Below are 6,321 nucleotides of genomic sequence, written 5' to 3'. Positions count from 1 at the left end.
CCCTTCAATAGACGAATGGATTTAAAAAATGTGGCATTTATATACAATGGAGTATTACGCAGCACTAAAAAATGACAAAAATCATGGCATTTGCAGGGAAATGGATGGCACTAGAGCAGATTATGCTAAGTGAAGCTAGCCAATCCCTAAAAAACAAATGCCAAATGTCTTCTTTGATATAATGAGAGCAACTAAGAACAGAGCAGGGAGGAAGAGCAGGAGGAAAAGATTAACATTAAACAGAGACATGAGGTGGGAGGGAAAGGTAGAGAAAAGGGAAATTGCATGGAAATGGAAGGAGACCCTCATTGTTATACAAAATTACATATAAGAGGTTGTGAGGGGAATGGGGAAAAAAGGAGAGAAATGAATTACAGTAGATGGGGTAGAGAGAGAAGATGGGAGGGGAAGGGAGGGGGGATAGTAGAGGATAGGAAAGGTAGTAGAATACAACAGTTACTAATATGGCATTATGTAAAAATGTGGATGTGTAACCGATGTGATTCTGCAATCCGTATTTGGGGTAAAAATGGGAGTTCATAACCCACTTGAATCTAATGTATGAAATATGATATGTCAAGAGTTTTGTAATGTTTTGAACAACCAATAAAAAAATGTGGCTAAAAAAAAGATAAAGTACATTTTACAAACTAAAGAAACTCAAAAAAAAATGAGCTGCTGAATCCATAATGTCACCATGGTAACAATGGGTGACACTACTTAATCCAGAATGTCACCATATTTAACAACAGGTTAACTACTGAATCCAGAATGTCACCATGGTAAACATGGATGAGGCTGCTGAATCAGAATGTCACCATGGTAATGATGGGTAAGCTGCTGAATCCAGATGCAGATATCCTTCACATTCTAGGTAAGCTTTGGAGATAAAGTGCTTGAAAGATGTGAGCTTTGGGACTAACCTCTGGAAGATAAGTCTGTTCTCCTTACACAATTTTCCACTTTAAATTAAAACATATTAACTCTTGCCATATTTTTAGTTAGCTTTTTTGGCACTGTACCTAAAAGACTTGACAAGAACAATTTTAGAGGAGGAAAAGTGTATTTGGGGCTCATAGTTTCAGAGGTCTCAGTCCATAGATAGCCAATGGTACTGCCTTGGGGCTGAGGTGAGGAAGAACATCATGGCAGAAGAGCACAGTGAAGGAGAGCAGCTCAGAACATGGAACCAGGAAGCAGAGAGAGACTTCTTTGCTCAGCAAGGACAAAATATACACCCCAAAGTCATGCCTAGTGACCCCCTCCTTCAGTCACATCTTACCAGCTATAATCACCACCCAGTAATCCAGTGGACTAAAGCAGGTTAGACTCCTATAATCCAAGAATTTCACCTCCAAACTTTTTTGCATTGTCCCACACATGAGCTTTTGGAGACACCACATATCTACACCATAATATCATGACATCTTTTCTCCTCCTCCAAAGTGTTTTACGGAAGCTTGGTCTTATTCTCACTCTTATTAGAGAGAGGCTATACTTGTGGGTTTTTTCTTTTATTTCAAAAAGAACTCTCTTGGTTTGAGTGCTCAGTGTATGCCAGACTCTGCCCACTGGGTATTGCATGGGTGGTCTTACTTAAAAATGGGCAATTAAGAAAACCATTCTCTTGAATAAGATACAGAAACTGAAGTGCAGAGAGCTTCAGTAACCCGTCAAAGGTCACAGCTGCAACTGTGGTGGGATTTGAAGCCAGTGCCTGATTAACACTGACAGTGCCCAGGTGCCTGACCACCCACCAGGCTGCCTCTGCTGTGGGGAAGTGCAGGCTCCTGTTTGCACACATTTGTGACTCACCTGAGATTCACTAATAACTCTGGCATCTTCCGTCAGGTGTTACAGTGTGACAGTGACAACACCACAGAATTTTGTTTAATGAATAAAGACATTTTCTGAAGAAGACAGTCCGGTAATGTGTGTGCTGCATGTGAAGTAAGGATCTCTTTACCAGGAACATCTGCAGCAAAGTGATCAACTGACTTGTGGCTTGAGGAGTTGGGCCACAAGCAGGGAGCAAAGCCTTTCAGGGGCATGAATGCCAGCTGTGCTGAGAACCCTGGTCTGATTCTTTTTCCCACGTCCGATGAGGAAGAGAGGAGCACACCGCACTGCATTCTTGAAGAACAAATGCCGGGTCTCAAGAGACCTGAGCCAGCTTCCCAGCCCTGCCACTCTCATGTCCACAGCCAAGGACGAGTCATTGTACACCTTTGCTTTGCACCTCAACAAAATGGCGATGATGTTGGAGGTGTCTAAGTCCCTGGTATCACTCCCTCCCCTCACCATGAAGACTGTGTAGTGACTGTGCAGCACGCTAGATGGGGGAGGTAAGCCCAGGCCTCCTTACCAGCTTTGCTCCACCCTCAGGATCCCTTGCCTGGCGGGGACACTGCCTGTTGATAGCATGTGAGTCTGTTTCCAAATAGCCTGCCAGGCAGAGGCCAGAGAGGAAGACTTGGGAGTGGACTTGGGCCTCCATTTTGTGACTCCAGCCTGCTCCTTCCTCAGCCAGGCTGCCTTCTCCTGGCTGTACCACAAGGACATGACACAAGCCAAGAGCGTTCCCTGGAAGGCAGCTTGGTGCTGACCCATCTAAGAACTCATGGAGGTGTGAAAGACCCATTTTGCAGCCTCCGCAGGAGGGTGAAGAGGATGTTCTGATGCTGACTGACTTTCCCACAGCTGGATGTGTAGCACTAGCCAAATGCAAAGGGGCAAATCCCAGAAGACCATTCACCTGGCTTATTATCTCCAAGTCTCCTCAGACTGTTCTACCTCCAGTTTTCCTCCAACCCTAAACACAAATCAATTGTGTCCTTTTCAGAATTAAAAGTCTCAGTGGTGGTTTGGTTGTCTGTGGGTGCACTTGGCCTTGCAGGGCAGAACAGACCCAGCCTCCCTTCCCAGTTGGTCACACCCTGGCCTCCCTCTTTTACACCTAGGTGTCCACCTCTCTTGGAAACCTCAGTTGTTCTCACTTCTCCCCATGTTTCCTGCATTGATTTTCTCATCTGTAAGAAGAGAATACAAAAGCCCTCTTTCACAGTGACCTTAAATTTAGTGGGAATATGATAGACTATCATTTTTTGAGAGAGCCTGGATATTTGAACAGAGCATTTTGGAGGTGGCTCATTGGAAGATGAGGCCTCTGGACAAAACTTTAATGGGTAGGAGTGTAGAGAGGACAATTTGCCCTATGAAGATTTGAGGAGTTGAGTATAAATAGTGCAGGCAGGAAAATGAGTCACAGGAGAGAAAGTCATCAACATGAAGAAAGATCCACTAAGGGGCAAGGGTTTTCAGGCAAACCCCAGGCAGGCTGGAACAGGCTAGTGACCCCAGCACCACAGCAGGAAGGGAGGAGACACCCAGCTTGAAGCTGGCACTGTAGGCTTTCCTGCTCTGCAGCTTCAGAACCACCCCCTCATGCCTGAACCGCCACAGAAGCCTGACACATGCACAACCCTGAGTCAGTGGTGTGGGATGTGAAGGCTCAGGGATGGTGTCCACAGAGCAGACCATGGAAGACGAGATGGAGAGGGTCATAGGCAATGACGTTGCTCACCATTGTGCAAATGTGATAAAATAATGGAACTAGGTGATCATCAATATTGCTCCCTGAGTGAAAGCTCAACGGGAAACTTCATTCTAGTCAGTGATGCTGACAACACCCAAACCCAGAGATTCATGTTAGCATCAGAAAATGGGCACCCAGATATCAGGAGTCTCCCCATGTGGTGCTGTCAGTGCTGCACAGACATCTAGGAAGTAATCCCCACCTTTCCAAAAGATCAGCATCTGATCGATCCTCATGATCTAGCAAGTTAACAGAGACATAGGGGCTTGAAGGCCCAATCAGACAATTCCACTGAGAAGCAGTGGGATTATAGAATTGGAAGGTAGAGAGACTTCCAACTCACATATAAAATACATGACCCAATTATCCAGTAAACAAATATTAAAGAAAGGAGAAAGAGGTAATCACAAAATTGAGAGGGACATGGAGACATTAAAAGTGAAGGCTGTGTGTGGACTTACATTCTTAACTGCATTAATCAACTGTCAAAGAAAATTAAAACCATGGAAATTTGGAGACCTATTTGGTATTTGATGACATGAAAGAATTATATTATTTTTAGATGTGGTATTGGTACCATGGCAATGTTTTTTTGTTGTTGTTGTTTTTGCTTTTTACTGGGGATTGAACTCGGGGACACTGGACCACTGAGCCATATCCCCAGCCCTATTTTGTATTTTATTTAGAGACAGGGTATCACTGAGTTGCTTAGCACCTTGCTTTTGCTTTTGCTCAGGCTGGTTTTGTACTTGTGTTCCTCCTGCCTCAGCCTCATGAGCTGCTGGGATTATAGGTATGTGCCACCATGCCAGGCTACTGCCAAGACCGATGCGGCCAAAGTAGCAGGTTCCTGTGAGGGACAATGGGAGATTAGAAGAATAAAGACTCACGTATATAGATTTTAAAGATAACAGCTGCTCTCTGATGTAGAAGCATGTCTAAAGAATTATACCAGCAATCTTTATTATATCTGTCTCATTAATCAGATTAAAGTCTATGCAATCAGTATTCTTTGAATTTGAGTTTGCAACAATGTGCAGCTTATTCCTCAGTTACATACTACAGTTACAATGTGCAATGTTGGGAGGCTTGTGTAGCTCTCAAGAAAGTCAATTGTTTAAAGTTACTGTTAGGGGAGAAGTTTCAGGAGCAGCAGAGCCAGTGAAACATTGTGGTTGTCTAGCAAAAGGGTTCCTTTATTCTCAGGAGCTGTGTGCCTGAGATCAAGGTTGAGGCTGATAAGACTAGCACAGAGCCTCCTCATGGAGGGAATTACCATAGCAACCAAGTATCCTGCACCTTTACACAGAAACTTTCCTAGGCACCAAGTATGCCACAGCCATGAAGTCATCAGGGATCCCAATCTCAGGCACTGCTCTACCATTCACTGTCACCACTCTCCACAGGTGTTAATGGTAATGTTTTTTAAATCTTTATTGACACATATTTATTAGTCAGGATTCAGGACAGAACCAATACTATATATTAAATAATAGAAGATTATCTAGCTTCTTTCTAGGATACTCTTGCTGACATTAGAGAAGAAGGCCACTGTGGTGTGAGTATCCCAATGAAAAGAACAGGTAGAGAGATGAAAGGGATTTATTAAGAGAATTGGCTTGTGTGACAATGGGGCTGAAAAGTCCCACAATCGGCCCTCTGCCAGGTGGATACTCAGAGAAGCAGGGCAAATCTCATTTCACTACCACAGGCTGAGAACCAGGAAAGCCACTGGGGTAGCACTTGATCCAATACTGGAGGCCCAGGAACCTTGGGGTGGGGTTGGTGCAAGGGCTGAAGAGCTGATGTCCAGGAATGGAGAAGAGGGTCCCAGATCAAGGAAAGAGGGTGATTCATTGTCCCACTACCATTTTATCCTATCACCAGCTAATTGAAGGTGCTCCCCGACATTAAGGGAAGATATCCTTACCCAGACTGATGAATAACACACCAATATCCTCTGCAAGCAGCATCATAGATATACCCCAAAACAATGGTTTGATAACGATGTAGTTTACTTTATCTTAAAGGAAACTATGTAGTTTCTTTTAAGTTGACACCTAAAATAAACAATCACTTATACTATATTAGTCAGCCAGTGCTGTGTAACAAACAGCCAACTCGGAGGCTAGAACAGCATCCATCTATGGTCTGTATTATGTGACACACAGCAATACTGGAGACTAAGAACAGTACCCATCTATGGTCTGTATTAGGTAACACACAGCCAACCTGGAGGCTGAGAACAACACCCATCTATGGTCTGTATTATGTAACACACAGCCAACCTGGAGGCTGAGAACAACACCCATCTATGATCTGTATTATGTAATAAACAGCCAACCTGGAGGCTGAGAACAGCACCCATCTATGGTCTGTATTATGTAACACACAGCCAACCTGGAGGCTGAGAACAGCACCCATCTATGATCTGTATTATATAACACACAGCCAATGAAGGCTGAGAACAGTACTCATCTATGGTCTGCATTAGGCAACACACAGCCAACCTGAAGGCTGAGAACAGCACCCATCTATGGTCTGTATTATATAACATACAGCCAACCTGGAGGCTGTGTACAGCACCCATCTATGGTCTGCATTATGTAACACAGAGCTAACTTGGAGGCTGAGAACAGCACCCATCCATGGTCTGCATTAGGTAACACACAGCCAACCTGAAGGCTGAGAATAGTACCCATCTATGGTCTGCATTAGGTAACACA

The sequence above is a fragment of the Marmota marmota genome, unplaced genomic scaffold (genome assembly GCF_001458135.2).
Source record: "Marmota marmota marmota unplaced genomic scaffold, marMar, whole genome shotgun sequence".
In the NCBI taxonomy this organism is placed as follows: domain Eukaryota; kingdom Metazoa; phylum Chordata; class Mammalia; order Rodentia; family Sciuridae; genus Marmota; species Marmota marmota.
This window is presented reverse-complemented; position numbering follows the sequence as displayed.